Source organism: Bos taurus, chromosome X (genome assembly GCF_002263795.3).
Source record: "Bos taurus isolate L1 Dominette 01449 registration number 42190680 breed Hereford chromosome X, ARS-UCD2.0, whole genome shotgun sequence".
NCBI classification, from domain to species: domain Eukaryota; kingdom Metazoa; phylum Chordata; class Mammalia; order Artiodactyla; family Bovidae; genus Bos; species Bos taurus.
Genome location: NC_037357.1, coordinates 50,158,714 through 50,173,697, shown reverse-complemented (window position 1 = coordinate 50,173,697; position 14,984 = coordinate 50,158,714).

Sequence of the window (14,984 nt, the reverse complement as noted above, 5' to 3'; positions counted from 1 at the left end):
TCATAGATTTTCTTCCAAGAAGCAAGAGCCTTTTAATTTCATGGCTGCAGTCACCATCTGCAGTGATTTTGGAGCCCAAGAAAATAGTCTGTCCCTGTTTCCATTGTTTCACCATCTATTTGCCATGAAGTGATGGGACCAGATGCCATGATCTTGGTTTTTTGAATGTTCCATTTTAAGCCAGTTTTTTCACTCTCCTTCTTCACCTTCATCAATAGGCTCTTTAGCTCCTCTTCACATTCTGCTATAAGGGTGGTGTCATCTGCATATCTGATGTTACTGATATTTCTCTCAGCAATCTTGAGTCCAGCTTGTGCTTTATCCAGCCAGGCATTTCACATGATATATTCTGCATAGAAGTAAATAAACAGGGTGACAATATACAGCCTTGATGTACTCCTTTCCGAATTTGGAACCAATCTGTTGTTCCATGTCCAGTTCTAACTGTTGCTTCTTGACCTGCATACAGGTTTCTCAGGAGGCACATAAGGTGGTCTGTATTCTCATCTCTTTAAGAATTCTCCATAGTTTGCTGTGATCCACAGAGTCAAAGGTTTTAGTGTAATCAATGAAGCAGAAGTTTTTCTAGAATTCTCTTGATTTTTCTCTTGGTTCACATACTGTTGAAGCCTAGCTTGAAGGATTTTGAGCAAAAGAAATGCAAAAATGCAAAGTGATTGTCTGAAGAAGCCTTACAAATAGCTGAGAAAAGAAGAGAAGCAAAAGGCAAAGGAGAAAAGGAAAGATATACCCATCTGAATGCAAAGTTCCAAAGAGTAACAAGGAGAGATATGAAAGCCTTCTTAAGTGAACAATGCAAAGAAAGAGAGGAAACCAATAGATTGGGAAAGACTATAGATTGCTTCAAGAAAATTAGAGATACCAAGGGAACATTTCATGCAAAGATGGGCACAATAAAGGACAGAAAAGTTATAGACCTAACAGAAGTGTTAGAAGCGTTTTCTGTCTCTTTTATACTTTAATAAAACTTTATTACACAAAAGCTCTGAGCGATCAAGCCTCGTCACTGGTCCCAGATTGAATTCCTCTCCTCTGGGGGCCAAGAATCCCGGCATCTTTCGTGGTTCAGCAACAGCTTTTCATCTTGGAGGCTCATCTGGGATCCTTCAGGACAAGGTAAGGATGCTTGGAGCTCTAGTTCTTTGTTCACTTACCAAACACATTTTCTGCTGTACTTTACTAACTCTACGGTGTGCTTGTGTGAGTGAATGACATGCCCTGCAAGAAGGAAGTGAGGAGCCCTGCTCTGAGATTTCACAGTGACCTCATACGGCTTATGGCAGAAATTCTGTCAGGGGATTATACTGATCTGCCAATGCCAAGAGTCACCCATGCTCTCTTTGAGGGGAGTGGCCAGAAATGGGCTAACCGTGTGGACCAAACTCTCCTTTCTCAGTGAAACTTTCTAGTCTTTTTGACTATTTCATAACTTCCTGGGAATTAGAACTACTAACTTAATCTGTTGGATCATAGACTTTCAAGGGACTTGTGATCTATGCTGTTACTGTGTACTGTTACTTAGGTCCCAAACTTGGATTGGTAGTCAGGAAGTGCCTAGCCTCACTAGGAATCGAAAGTTCAGGAGCTAGATGGAGCTCTAGCCTCAAGAGCATCTCTCAGGCTAAAGGTTACTCAGATAGGAAGCACAGCAGTCTTCTTCCTTTGGTAACACTAGCTCTTAGTGGAGCAGAGGAGGTTCGCCAGTGGCTTTTGTCCCAATTCCTCAGATACTCTTACTGTGAAATCTGTGGGAATGAACTGGAAGGACAGTCCCAAATAACTCGAGGACAAAAATCACTTTTTCCTCACTGACCAGTCTTTCACCATCTCTTTTGCTATTGTTTATACTTGTGTGGTGATGCTCGGAAGGAACATATTGGTTTTTTGTCTGTACTGGTCTTATTGTGCTCAAGAATATACTTAGGGTCATGCACAGGCACTCAGGAGACAAATGCTTCCCCCAGAAGTTTTAGCCTAGGAAGCATTCCAGAAGGTTACTCTGATTGCACCCGGGTGGCATCAGAGGCAAGCAAGGTTTTAATGGTGAGGAACTGGACACTAGTGTGAGATGCTATCAGGTCTACCCCTGGTGCATCTCCACCCCGCCTTGGTGGTAGAACCGGGAAGGACAAGTATGGCACCTGTGTCAGTAAGGGACAGACTAAATCTGACCAGGGAAGGAAAGCTTTGGTGTAAAGTCTATCTACACCCTCATCTAGAGCAGGGAGGGACATCTCCAGTAGAAAGATGGTTGCTTTTTTCTCTCTTACAGATGGGAGCTAACAATTCCAGCCTCACTACTTTGAACTGTATCCTGAAAAACTGGGATATATTTGATCCCCAGAGCTTAAAGAAGATGCACCTGATCTTCCTATGTGATACTGCATGGCCACGGTATCCATTGGAGGATGGCAAACCATGGCCAGTTGGAGGGTCTCTTAATTATAATACTGTTTTACAATTAGACCAGTTCTGTATAAAACAAGGGAAATGGATAGAAGTAGCATATGTGTTGCCCTTTATTTTTCTGCGAGACATGCCAGACTTATGTCCTAAGGGTATAGATTTGGGTATGAAATCTTCAGCTCCCTCCTGTCCTCCTACTTTGCCCCTGTATCCAGGGCTCCAAATTGACCAAACTGACCAAACTGAAAGTCAGGGAACACCCCCCCACCCCGAAGGGTTGCCTTGGTCTCGGCAGAAACTCAAACTGAGATTCAAATTGCCCAAGTAGAGGTCCAAACAACCCCTGTCTCAGTACTACCTGAGACTACTCTGGTTTCAATAGAAACTCAGACAATTGAAGTAAGAGAAGCTCAGACCAAAAAAAAAAAATTAAGGGTGAAATACAGGATAAGACTGAGGACAGGAGACAAAGAGATAAAGAAAAATAGGTTTCTCCAATCTATCCCTGGGATCATATGCGCCAAGCAGCTAGAGAGGCTGAGGAACAGCCATACAAGCTGTTGCCTCTTCATGAAGCACCCACCAGGAGAAATAATCAATCTATGTGAGTTAATAAGCCCTTTTCTTATCAAGAAATACAAAGAATCAAGGAGGATCTAGGAGATTATTTAGAGGACCCAGAAAAATATATTAGAGCTTTTAAAGGTGTTACTCTGCTTTATGACATTACTTGGAAAGATATGATGTATATCTTGGGACAAATGCTGACTCGTGACTCAAAAACTCGAGTTTTGGGGAAAGCGGTTGCCTATGGAGATGAATGGCTTGGTAATGAATCAGTAGGGAAGAGGGAAGACAAGATAGCCACCTTCCCCACTGGGAATCAGGCGGTCCCAACTACAGAACAAGATTGGCACTATAACACGGCTAAAGGAAGATGGGATCAGAGTCACTTTGTCAGACGTGTTCTTGAAGGATTCAGGCAAGTGTGTGCTAAGCCTTAAACTATGGCAAATTGGCAAACATAGAACAGGAGGAGAAGGAAGCTCCTGGTAAGTTCCTAGATAGACTGAGAGAAGCCCTTCACAGATTCACTGAGACTGATCCTGAAAGTGAAGAGGGAAGAGTAATCTTAAGAGAGAGATTTCTCACTTGGCTAGAGATATCCGCTATCTCAATCAGCTCCAGATATATGCCATAAGCTATTAAAACAGGTGTATAAGCTATTAAAACAGGTGTATGGGACCAAATCAGTCTTTAGATAATCTGTTGCAACTAGCTCAGACAGTCTGTTATGGTAGGGAATATGAGGAAAAAGAAATAAAGGCAGAGAAAGACAAAGGAACAGGTGGAAGCCCTTGTAGTGGCTATCAGAACTATTCTTAAACAGCCTGAGAAAAATGCCCAGAGGGACCCAGGTGAAAAGGGATGGGCTTGCTATTACTGTGGGAAGGAGGGGCACTGCCAGCAGGATTGCCCTCAGGCGTCTAAGCTGCCCCCAGCTCCATGTCCGGTCTGCAAGGGACCACAGTGGAGGAGAGACTGCCCCCAGAGGCATAGGTTTCAGGGGTCAGACTCTCAAGACAATCAGGACTGAAGGTGCCTGGCGGTCCCCACTCAAGCTCCCATCTTAATTACATCTGAGGAACCCCAGGTATTAATAACTGCAGGCAGCCAATCTGCCAATTTCCTTTTAGACATTGGGGCAACTTACTCTGTGCTTACTGAAGCCCCTGGCCCACTTTCTTCCCGATCCACTTCCATAAAGGGACTGTCTGGACAAGCCAAACGTTATTATTTCAGTCATCCTTTAAGATACAAATGGGACTCTGTGCTATTTTCACATGAATTTCTGATCGTGCCAGAGTCTCCCTCGCCTCTTTTGGGGATGGATATACTAAGCAAGGTCCATGCCTCTGTTTTCATGAATATGGGGCCCTCCCTTTGTCTCCCTTTAATTGACTAAAATGGAAATCCTAGAGTGTGGGCTGAGGAAAAATCTGTGGATCGAGCACAAAATGCTATTCCTGTAGTTGTCAAGCTCAAAGACCCACATTCATTTCCACATAAAAAGCAATATCCACTGAAACCTGAGGTTAAGGAAGGGTTGAAACCCATCATTGAGAATTTAAAGGAGCAGGGGCTATTAATTCCCTGTAACAGTCCATGAAACACTCCTATTTTGGGTATAGGGAATCAAGTGATAAATGGAGACTAGTTCAAGGTTTATAAATAATAAATGAGGCCGTAGTTCCTTTATACCCCGTGGTGCCTAATCTTTATACTCCATTGTCTGAAATTCCTGAACGAGCCAAATATTTTTCAGTCATTGATTTGAAGTTTGCTTTCTGATTTAAACCTGTATTAAATCATCCTTTACCTATGAATTTAAGACAATTGAGAGGATTTTTTGGAATCACAGGCTACTGACACATTTGGATTCCAGGTTATGGGACACTTGCCAGGCCTTTATATAGACTTATAACTAAGACTTAGCAGGCCCAAACTGACAAGCTGGTTTGGTCTCCAGATATTCAAATGGTTTTAAGGCTCTTCAAACTGCTCTAGAGTTAAGCAACGTTCAGTGAGTAAATATCTACACTAATTCTAAGTATGCTTATTTGACTTTACATGTTCATGCTGCAATTTGGAAAGAAAAACAGTTTAAAACAGCAACAGGAGAACCTATTAAGCATTTCAGAGAGATTGAGAGACTTTTAACTGCTATATATTGTCCTAAAGAAGTAGCTGTTATGCATTGCAAAGCGCACAGCAGGGACGGGAATAAAGTAGCCAAAGGTAATCTCTGGCTGACTGTCAAGCCAGAAAAGCAGCACTTTACAAAACCCCTTCACAGCAGACACCTTTGATCTGGACAGGTCCTGTGGAACAGGAAAAACCATAATATACTGAGGAAGAATTAGAAAGATATGAGAAAAGAGGAGCAAAGATTAATGATAAAGGATGGTTACATCAACAGAAGGCCGGGGTGCCCACCGTTAGGGACCATGCGACGTGTGTGCTTCTGAGTCAGCTCTGGGTTCCATTTCAGCCCCGTCTGTGGTCCTGGGGCACCGTGGGCTGGCCACGCACCCCCAGGATCCTTGGTGATTCTGTATCTTGACCCGCTCCATACCCAGCTCACATGTGAGAACTCCTTGAAATGATCCACATGACGAGCCCAGCAGAGCCCCGGCACCCAGGAGGTGCTCATTCAACAGAAAACCGAAGACAGCCATTTTCAGTTTTAAAAATAAATTGGACCTTATAGTAATTACAAAAAAAAAAAAAGGATGGTTACAGTCTGAAGATGGACAATTAATAATTCCTGAAAATGCTCAATGGAAATTTTTCCTAAAGCCTTGGAATTAACCAATTATGTAACTCGGCTCTCAGCTTTTCAACAGGCATTAACAGAACTCTGAGATATGACTCCTGACCCAGCCTCTGAGTCAAGCAATCCTCTATTTGAGCCAGGAGCTGAGGTCCTGATAAAAACATTGGGATCTGGGGGCCAATCCCTTGAGCCCCTCTGGGAAGGCCCTTATCAGGTTATTCTTTCTTCTCCCACAGCTGTCAAAGTGCCAGGAATTGATTCGTGAGTGTGTCACACTCGAGTTAAGAGGTGACACCCTGGCCAGAACTAAGTGACGTCATTTTATGTCTTTCTATGCTCCGACTTAGTACTTTTCAGACGGGCCTGATAATCTATGTGAGCCTGCTTCTGCTGACTCCAAAAATGCTGAGTCTGCAGTTTGATCCTCAAGACAATGCCTTCCTGTCCTGGGCTCACTCCTATGCTGCATTCCACAATCGGTCTAACTGCTGGGTCTGTGGAGCATTCCCCTCTTCATCAGTGGAAGTGCTTCCCATGGTGGGCATCTCCACTTCAAGGAAAGGACTTTCTCCAAGTCTGTGACTACCTTCAATAACAACAATCATATGTGATGACTGTTATTAATCTGATGACATCTATGATATGCTATACTAAGTCACTTCAGTTGTGTCCGACTCTGTGCGACCCCATAGACGGCAGCCCACCAGGCTCCCCCATCCCTGGGATTCTCCAGGCAAGAACACTGGAGTGGGCTGCCATTTCCTTCTCCAATACATGAAAGTGAAAAGTGAAAATGAAGTCGTTCAGTCGTGTCCGACTCTTAGCGACCCCATGGACTGCAGCCTAACAGGCTCCTCTGTCCATGGGATTTTCCAAGCAAGAGTACTGGAGTGGGGTGCCATTGCCTTCTCCGCTGATGACATCTAACAATCCTAAAATGGACTGTTGGCAACACTTTGCACCTTAACTATGGAGATAATGTGACTTTTAGCTTTGCTGATTGTTCTGTTTTTGCTGTTTGCTCCCTGCATCTGTAACTGTGTAACTGGATTTGCTTTTAGCTGCATGAAGGGTTTTAAGTTACAAATGGCTGCTCAAACTCCTGAGACTGTGGCAGCTTCCTCCAACTACTACTTGGGGTCCCTGGATCAGAGACTCTCAATATGAGGGTTAGGAGAATATGTTGCGTCACCATTTTAGGGACAATGCCCCTTATCAGCTCGGAAGCAGTTACAGAACAAGAACAATGCCCCTTTCCCTAGGCAACATAATTCTCCTAAAAGAAAGGCGGGTAATGAGAGGGTAACAGTCAGGAAGGCCAGAGGTCTCCAAATGGAGGAAATAGGCTGCAAGTATCAGACATTTTTTCTCTCTCTCTTAAGCTGCAGGAGGAAACAAACAACTGTTAGTTTTTTTCCCCCCCTTCTCTATACAAATTTAAAAAGAGGTTTCTTTTAAAATTCTGTATTGCCATGATGACACCTGGCTCCACCTGAACTTAATTTTTCTCAAACCTTAAGCTAACCAATGCGTTCTTTTTTTAAGTATTTTATTTTATTTTTAACTTTACAATATTGTATTGGTTTTGCCATATATCAACATGAATCTGGCACAGGTATAAAATGTTTGTCTTAAGCTATGTTAATGAACTATATATTTACCCTAGACTCTGTTTTCAAGTCAGTTCCCCTTAAAACTCAAAACCAACTTGACAAACCAGTATGTTTTACTCATGCAAATGTTCTCTTAAGCTATGTTAATGAGACTGTATTTGCTTGGAAACCTACCTTTCTTCAAGATTCAAGTCAATCATTTTATGGCACTGGACAAATCACGGTGTGCCAATGTTATCTCAAAATGTGTGTTGTGGGTGAGGGTACCAGTCTCTGAGTTTTAAGACATTTCTTTTCTCTAATTAGCAGACTGCTAGTAGCTATATAACATCTGGCTAAAGACTAGCAGGGGGGCACTCTTTCTACCCTCTTCTGATGTCTATGTCAGAAGCTTTCTCTATCTCTTTTATACTTTAATAAAACTTTATTACACAAAAGCTCTGAGCGATCAAACCTTGTCACTGGCCCTGGATTGAATTCCTCTCCTCTGGAGGCCAAGAATCCTGGCATCTTTGGTGGTTCAGCAACAACGTTTCAAAAGCAGAAAATATTAAGAAGAGGTGGCAAGAATGCACAGAAGAACTATACAAAAAGATCTTATTGGCCTGGATAATTACTATGGAGTGATCACTCACCTAGAGCCATACATCCTGGAGTGTGAAGTCAAGTGGACCTTGGTGTTGGGGGAGTGTGTAATTTCCTCGGTTCTGTCTTGCTGCAGCAAAAATTTGAAGCAATGGACGAATCGGTGTTACAGCTCAGTTTTATTAGGAAAAGCAAAGGATAGTATACCCTCGAGGAGTGAGGGTGGGTTGACCCAAAAGACAAGAGAAGAGAGGCCTCAATCCTTCTAGGCTTCCTCCTTTTATACATTTGTTTCCTCCCTCCTGAGCCTGCCCTATGTCAATTGGGCTAGCCAGGAAGGCTGTTTGTTTTACCTGAGGTCCTCACTCCAGTCCTGGGACCTTCCTTTGTTCTATTTTCACGAGCTTTTCCCTTCTTTGTCTTTTAGCCACCGCCATTTTGGACTCCTTTTTCCTATTCTAACTACCTAACATTCTCCCCTCAAGAGATGGGAGGCCCAATTCTTTGGGAATAGGGGCATCAAGGTATCTCTGACTACTTCCTGCTGAACTGGGACAGTGAGGGGCATTGGACCTCCCCCTTTTGCTAGTCTCAAGCCTCAGAGTCCTTATAGTGGTGTCCATCTAAGGGTGAGTGATATTTTCCATGGTCGGCTATAGTTGTATATATCCTTGTTGAACTGGCAGTACGTGTTGTAGCTTGTTGACCTGGGCAGGAACAAAACGGGTTAGATAATTGATAATACATGGAGCAATCATAAGCAGCATCAATATGGTGATAACAGGGATTAGTAGGGGCATTAGCCAACTCCAAACTCCCCCTTACCAGGAGAAGGATCCCCCAAAGAGAGACTGTAGCCACCCCAAGAACTCTCCAGCTCATTCTTTGAGATCCTGTAGGATCTGAATGTTTTTCTTGAGGACTTCAAGACTTTCTTTAACTTACCTGGAGGTATTTACCTGGAAACAACACATCTCATTTAAGATGGGTCAAGTCTCTCCTTGTTCAGGGATCAGAAGATCTATTTCCCGTCTATTTTGGAGTACAACTCCTGCCAAACTGTGTTGGCTCTTTAGAGCTATCCTGAGAAATCTTATCCCCATAAACTTAATTTTGGGGGTGTTCATTAGGACGGCATTCATTTGTAGTCCTAAATAGGTATCTGAGATCTCCCAGAGGCTCACACATGTATTATATGTCCTCTTCTGTTTTCTTCCATGGCTTGACACATGAGTAGTGAATCCAGGAGTTGTGCCCCGGTATCTTGACTGCTGTGGGAGTAGAAAGTATTACAGGGTAGGGGCCCTTCCATGTGGGCTGAAGTTGAGCCTTTGGGGATCCATCTTTCCAGACTTTAATTAGGATTTGAGTCCCTGGAGCATGTAGTGGTGACTCTTTAGAATCTTTTGAGCCTTGATTGACACCCCACAAGTGTATATATCCTGTTGGAATTGTCCAATGGCCATGGTATAAGGCCAGACGGACTGAGCCTCTGGATCAAGGAAGAGGTCATTGACATAAACAAAAGGTCTCCCATATAACATCTCATAAGGACTAAGACCAACCTGTTCCTTAGGGGAAATACGGGTGTGGAGGAGAGCTATTGGTAGAGCCTCCTTCCATCCCAGGGAGGTCTCCTGGGTTATCTTTTTTATCGCTGATTTTAAGAATTGGTTGTCTCTTTCTAGTTTTCCGGAAGACTCCAGGCACAATGGAGACAATAAGTAATGCCCAATGCTTTAGAGACCCCTTGGGTGACCTTAGAAATAAATGATGTCCCATTGTCACTCTGTAATGACCCAAACCTTGGAATGATCTCATGGAGCAGTTTTCTTTACCACCGCCTCAGCCTTCTCAGTCTAGGTGGGAAAGCCTTCAATCCATCCTGTGAATGTATCTGTCATGACTAATAGGTATTTATACCCTTGAAAAACTGGCATCTGGGTGAAGTCCATCTGCCAGTCCTCTCTTGGGTAAGTCCCACATCATTGGATGGGCTGGGCCAGCTGGGGTCTTCAGGCTCCTTGGGGGTTGTTTAATTGGCAAGTGGGACAATAGGAGACCACTTGCCTTATAGTCATTTGGAGATCTGTTACTCTGAAGGACCTTTCTAGTAATCTTTGGAGGGCCTTCTCCCCTAAATGAGTGGTGGCATGTAAGGAGTTAACCAACTTCCATTGGAGGTTCTCAGGCAGAAAAAGGACTCCCTCCTTTTGGAACCACCCTATATGATCTTCTTGAAAGCCCTCACTCTTAGCTTTAAGAGTCTCACCTTCAGTATATGAAGGTGTTTCTGGCAAATTAGTCTGTGGAACTAAGGTGGCAACCCCTATTATGTCATTGTTCTGTAATGCTGCTCTCTTAGCTGCCTGATTGGCTGTTTGGTTCCCTCATTCCACTTCTCTGCTCCCTTTTTGGTATCCTTTACAGTGGGAGACTGAAACCTCAGCAGGCAGATGGACTGCCTCCAAGAGCCTAAGGATTTGATCACAATATTTGATTGGGAACCCTCGAGTGGCCAACTGGCCTCTTTCTTTCCAAATAACAGCATGGGCATGTAGCACCAGAAAGGCATACTTGGAGTCAGCATAAATGGCTACTCTTTTTCTTTTTCCCAGCTCTAAAGCTCGAATCAAGGCTATGAGCTCAGCTAATTGGACTGAAGTACCTGGTGGCAAAGTTTTAGCCTGTATGGTCTCAAAATGGGAGACTACTGCATATCTGGCTCTTCTTTTTCCATCCAGGACAAAGCTGCTTTCATCAGTGTACCAGATTTCCTCAGGATTGGTCAGAGGATCTTCTGACAATCCCTCTTGGGATTTTGTCCAGTGGTCCAAAGTTTCTAGGCAACACTGAAAGGGGAGAGAGCTCTCGGAGGTAGGCAGGAGGGTGGCAGGATTAAGAACCTCACGAGGGGCTAAGTCAGGCCTGGATTTTCCATCATCACTACTTGATACCTGAGGATTCTTTGATCAGACATCCATAAATGGCCTCTCCCATTCAGGAGTTGTTTCACTTGGTGGCTGGTAAAAATAGTTTGCCCCCATGAGAGAGTTTTAAAGCACCCTCTATTAGGACTGAAGTAGCTGCAAGATTTCAAAGCCAGGAATAGATCTCTTCCCAATAAGGGAGTAGGATACTCATGAGAGAGTTTTAAAGCACCCTCTATTAGGACTGAAGTAGCTGCAAGATTTCAAAGCCAGGAATAGATCTCTTCCCAATAAGGGAGTAGGATACTCAGGGACCACCAGAAACTGGTGGGAAAATATTTGTCTATTCCTGCAACAAAGAAGTGCTCAGGTGAATCTTTTTGTTAATTTTTTTTCCTGTAGCACCCAAAATGGTACAGGTTTAGGGGGAGAAGGCTCTGGATCAGGAGGTTAGGACAGTGTAGGTAGCCCCTGTGTCAATCAAGAAATAAACCCAAGCACCTATGGGCATCTTACCTTTGACAAAGGAGGCAATAATATACTATGGAGATAAGACAGCCTCTTCAATAAGTGGTGCATACCAATGAAAGCATATGCAAAATGGTAGGCTCACATATAAAGAAAACAAAATTTTGGTTACACATGGGTGAGGGGAAGTAGGTGGGACAAATTAGGGATATGGAATTAAGAGATACAACTACTAAGTATAAAATAGGTAAGCAACAATCATATACTCTATAGCACAATGAATTATAGGCATCATCATATAATAACTAATAGTGGGGTATGACCTGGAAAAATACTGAATCACTGCCATACACTGAAGACTAATATAATATTGTAAATCAACTATTGTTGCTGTTTAGTTGCTAAGTCGTGTCTAGTCTTTATGACCCTATGTATTAATCCTTTACTACCAGGCTCCTCTGTCCATGGGATTTCCCAGGCAAAGATACTGGAGTGATTTGCCATTTCTCTCTCCAGGGCATCTTCCTGACCCAGGGACTGAACCCACATATTCTTCACTGGTAAGCAGATTCTTTGCTGCTGAGCCACCAGGGAAGCCCGAATCAACTATACTTCAATTAAAAGAAAAAAACATGAAAATTATTTAATAAATTGTTCATCCTGCTTCTATATTGAAATAATACTCTATTTCAAAGACTTACCAAAAAATCTTAATTAATTAACCTTGGTGGTTACCACCTTGCCTACATGAAACATCTTTAGTTATACCACTCAGATTTAAGATATTAATAATAGCAGCTTCAATTTGATTGTATGCAAAAACTCCATATTTTTACTTCTTCCCACCTCATTTTGTGTTACTGATGTCCTAGTTTACATCTTTTGATATTGTATGCACTAACAAATTATTGCAACTCTATTTTTAATACTTCTTTCTTTTCACTTTTATACAAAAGTTTAAAGTGTTCTGTATTTGACTATTTGCTTTACCTGTGAGTTACATGCTTTCTTAGGCTTAAATTGGTGTCTTTTCATTTCCTCTTGAAGAGCTCTTTTGAGCATTTTGTGTGAGGCAGGTCTAGTGGTGAAAAACTCCCTCAGCTTTGGTTTCTCTGGGAATGTCATTATCTTTCATTTGTGAAGAACAACTTTTCTGAATAGAGTATTCTTGGTTGTCAGTTGTTTTCTTTCAGCACTTTAAATGTATCATCTCACTTTCTCCAGGATTGCAAGGTTTCTTTTGAGAATCTCCTGATAGCCTTATGCTGTTCCCTTTTATGTGACAAGTTGCATTTCTCTCACAAACTTAAAATTTCTCTCCTTGAAAGGGGACCATCTTACAGTATCAGTGCTAAGTAAATTGATACTGCCACTATGGAGAACAGTATGAAGGTTCCTTTAAAAATCTAAACAGAGAATTATCATATAACCCAGCATTCTCATTCCTGGGCATATACCCAGAGAAAACCAGAACCAGAATTGAAAAAGACACATGACCCCAATGTTCATTGCAGCACTATTTGCAACACCCAGGACATAGGAGTAACATAAATTTCCATCACAGAAGAATGGATAAAGAAGATGTGGTACACATATACAATGGAATATTACTCAGACATTGAAAGGAATGACCGAGATACTGTCATACAGCATGAAGTAATTGAAAAAGAGAAAAAGAAATATCATCTAGTAATAACAGTGGAATCTAGAAAAATGATACAGATGAGTTTATTTGTAAAGCAGAAATAGAGACAGACATAGAGAATAGACATATGGATACTGGGGGCAGGGAAGGGTATGTGATGAATTGGGAAATTGGGCTTGACACACATACCCTACTAGGTCTAAAATAGATAACTAATGAGAACCTACTGTATAGCACAGGAAACTCTACTCAGTGCTATGTGGTGACATAAATAGGCAGGAAATGCAAAAAAGAGGGTATATATGTAGATGTGTAGCTGATTTAGTTTCCTGGATAGCAGAAACTAACACAATATTGTAAAACAACTGTACTCCAATAAAAATTGATATTAAAAAAGTTGATATGAAATTCTAGATTATAAGAATTCAAAATAAATAAGTAAAATATCAAGACAGTTAGACAAAAAACATTTCTTTTCCTGTCTTTGACTTTTGATATTTTTATTAAAGCGTGTCTTCATATAACCTTCTATGAGATGATATTGTTCAGGAAATTGTGAGCTTGTGATGTGGAATGTCCATGTTGCTCCCATAAATTGAATAGTTTTCAGCCATTATTTCCATAAATAATAATTTCCCTTTTCTCTCTTTCTGTCGCCTCCTCTTCTTTCTTTGCCTCCTTACCTAAGGTCCCCCATCATGCATATGTGGGTCCATATAATGGTGTTCAAAAAATCTCATAGATCCTCCCCCCCCAACTTTTTCATTTTTTCATGTATGATTAGATAACTTCAAATTATCCCTTTCTGAGTTCATAAATTCTTTCTTCTGCTTGATGCAGTCTGCTGTTGAAGGTCTCTATAATATTTCTAACCCCATCCATTGTATTCTTCAGCTCCAGAATTTCTTTTTGGCTCCATTTTATGATTTCTATCTCCTTGTTGACTTTCCCATTTTGTTCAAGTTTTGCGTTCCTGATTTCACTGAGTTTTCTTGTAGCTGTCTGAGCATCTTTAAAGTAATCATTTCTGAATTGTTTGTCAGGCACTACATAGATCTACATTTCTAATGGAGTCAGTTACTGGGAAATTATCTTGTTTCATTAGTGGGGTGTTGGGCTTCCTGATTTTTGCCATTGCTGGAAATCTCATGCTGGTGTTTTCATATTTGAGGAATCAATCTCCTCCACCAGTCTTCAGTGACTTATTTCAGGAGATAAACACATGTACCAGTCAGCCAACTAAGGGGTACTAGGGGTCTCTGAGGCTTCTTCTATGTATTCACCTGACCAACCCTTCTTGTTCTATTTTGTGAAGGAAGTGTTATTATGATATAGGCTTTCTGTCAATTGCACAAACCCAGGACACATGCTGACAGCCTCCTATTTATTTTCCATATCTCAGTACCCTGAAGTGTTTAAGGTAAAACCGTTCATCCCATCCAGCAGAGAGGTGCCAGGTCTTTTTATATGCCTGTGCATGATCTGTAGAGGCTTCAGTACACCTTCAGCAGGGGTGCCAATGGAAGGCCAATTCTGAAGAAGAAGGTCACATGGAGTGCTGAGGGTGCTTGTAGGCATATTGGGGCTACTTTAGGTGATGGGTCCTGTGAAATTTGTAAGGGACAGTCCATGAGGCAGTTAGTAGGAACAGCAGAGCTTTGTTGAATTAGTGCCCAATTTACTGTCACTCTTACCCCAGCTCATTGTTTGTTGTTGTTGTTCAGTTGTTCAGTCGTGTCTGACTTTTTGCGACCCCACGACTGCAACATGCGAGGCTCTCCTGTCCTTCACAGTCTACAAGAGTTTGCTCAAACTCATGGCCAGAGTCGACACCATCAAACCATCTCATCCTCTGTGGTCCCCTTCTCCTCCTGACCTCAATCTTTCCCAACATGAGGGTCTTTTCCAATGAGTCAACTCTTCCTATCAGCTGGCCAGAGTGCTGGAGCTTCAGGTGCAGCCTCAGTCCTTCCAATGAA